We start from the raw sequence: 2,860 nt of genomic DNA on the forward strand, positions 1-2,860 counted from the left end.
ATCTATCCCACTCTGTCCTGCTTCCGTCCCACCTCAGACAAGGAAGTCCACTCCCTCATCTTATCCTCTCCCCCCACAACCTGCCACTTGGACCCCCTCCCCTCCCATCTTCTCCGCTCCCTCCCCCCCTCTGCATGCTCCCACCTTGCTCACCTCTTTAACCTATCGCTCTCTACTGGCATCTTTCCCTCACCATTCAAACATGCTCTGGTGTCCCCTATTCTCAAAAAATCCAACCTCGACCCTTCATCACTCACTAGCTACCGCCCCATCTCTCTTCTCCCTTTCGCCTCCAAACTACTTGAACGACTGGTCTACAGCCGTCTCACAAGCTACCTCTCTGACCACTCCATCCTTGATCCACTACAATCTGGCTTTCGCCCACTCCACTCCACCGAGACTGCCCTGGTGAAAGTCACCAGTAACCTGCTTTCGGCCAAATCCAAGGGCCACTTCTCTTTGCTCATCCTTCTGGACCTCTCTGCTGCCTTTGACACCGTGGATCACCCTCTCCTCCTCCGCACACTCCAAAATGTTGGCCTCTCTAGCACCGTCCTTGACTGGTTTACCTCATACCTCACTAACCGCTCCTTCTCTGTGTCTGCCTCCGGAACCACCTCACACCCTTCCATCCTTCCTGTTGGTGTCCCTCAGGGTTCTGTCCTAGGCCCCCTTCTGTTCTCCCTCTACACCTCTTCCCTGGGTGCGCTCATTAACTCCTTTGGCCTTCAATACCACCTCTATGCTGATGACACACAACTCTAACTCTCCTCTCCTGATCTGTCCCCCTCTGTCCTCTCTCAGGTCTCCAGCTGCCTCTCTGCCATCTCCTCCTGGATGTCTGAGCGCTCTCTGAAGCTCAACATGGACAAAACTGAACTTATTATCTTTCCCCCAGCCAGAGCAACACCCCCTACAAACATCTCTATCACTGTTGACAACACTATCATCTCCCTCGTTCCCCAACTCCGCTGCCTGGGCGTCACTCTTGACTCCTCCCTCTCCTTTGCACCCTACATCCAAGCTCTGGCGCAATCTTGTCGGTTCCAGCTACGCAACATTGCTCGCATCAGGCCATTTCTCTCCCAGAGTGCAACTAAACTAATCATCCACTCACTGGTCATCTCACGACTTGACTACTGCAATGTGCTCCTCACTGGCCTCACTTGCTCCCACATCGCTCCCCTCCAATCTGTCCTCAACTCTGCAGCTAGGCTCATCTTCCTCTCCCGCCGCACCACTTCTGCCACTCCCCTTCAACAAAATCTACACTGGCTCCCATTCCCCTACAGAATCCTCTTCAAACTCCTCACCCTCACATACAAGGCCATCTCTAATTCCACTGCTCCCTACATCTCCAACCTCCTCTCCCTTCATACTCCCTCCCGCCCACTACGGTCGGCTGATGACCGTCGCCTCTCCTCTGCCTTGGTCACTGCTTCCCATGCACGAGTTCAGGATTTTGCCCGTGCTGCACCCCTTCATTGGAATGCGCTCCCCCGCTCCATTAGACTCTCCCCGACCTTGCAAAGCTTCAAACGGGCATTGAAAACCCACCTATTCATCAAAGCGTACCCCTCCAATGCATAACCTAGTCCTTAGGTTGCTCCTCCATCCCCCTGCCCCATGCCTTGGACATCTCTGCTTTGCTCGCATACCACCATCAGGCTTACCTGCTTGCACCTCATGTCATCTGTCTGTTGCCCCTCCCCACTAGATTGTTAGCTCTTCAGAGCAGGGCCCTCTTTCCTCTTGTCTAAACCCTCTTCTTGACACATTTCACTCAGCGACCATCTTTACCTGCTTTCTCTCCTGCTGGTAAAGGCTCATCTCTATCTATGGCCGCCAGCCCCAAGTAGTACAATGATTACTCCTTCGCTACTTACATCTAAGCTGTATTATGTTTTGAGAATTGTGTTGCTCTTTGTTACCTGCACTCCATTTTTGTTATTTATTGTTATGCTAAGTTTTGTCTCCCTGTACTGTCCTTTGTACGGCGCTGCGAAACACTTGTGGCGCCCTATAAATAAAATGTAATAATAATAAATAATATACATAGGGGCCTAGAGGGATATGCTGGCACACATACTGGGGTCTGGGAGGGTATGGTGACACACATCCTGGGGGCCGGGTGAGGGATATGGTGACACACATCCTGGGGGCCGGGTGAGGGACATGGTGACACACATAGTGGGGCCGGGTGTGGGATATAGGGACACACATAGTGGGGCTGGGTGAGGGATATGGGGACACACGTAGTGGGGCTGGGTGAGGAATATGGGGACACACATACTGTGGGGATGGGTGAGGGATATGGGGACACACATAGTGGGGCCGGGTGAGGAATATGGGGACACACATACTGTGGGGATGGGTGAGGGATATGGGGACACACATAGTGGGGCTGAGTGAGGGATATGGGGACACACATAGTGGGGCCGGGTAAGGGATATGGGGACACACATAGTGGGGCCGGGTGAGGGATATGGGGACACACATAGTGGGGCCGGGTGAGGGATATGGGGACACACATAGTGGGGCCGGGTGAGGGATATGGGGACACACGTAGTGGGGCCGGGTGAGGGATATGGGGACACACATACTGTGGGGATGGGTGAGGGATATGGGGACACACATAGTGGGGCCGGGTGAGGGATATGGGGACACACATAGTGGGGCCAATGAGGGATATGGGGACACACATAGTGGGGCCGGGTGAGGGATATGGTGACATACATAGTGGGGCCGGGTGAGGGATATGGGGAAACACGTAGTGGGGCCGGGTGAGGGATATGGGGACACACATAGCGGGGCCGGGTGAGGGATATGGGGACACACATAGTGGGTCCAATGAGGGATA

The sequence above is a fragment of the Pseudophryne corroboree genome, chromosome 7 (assembly GCF_028390025.1).
Source record: "Pseudophryne corroboree isolate aPseCor3 chromosome 7, aPseCor3.hap2, whole genome shotgun sequence".
NCBI lineage: Eukaryota > Metazoa > Chordata > Amphibia > Anura > Myobatrachidae > Pseudophryne > Pseudophryne corroboree.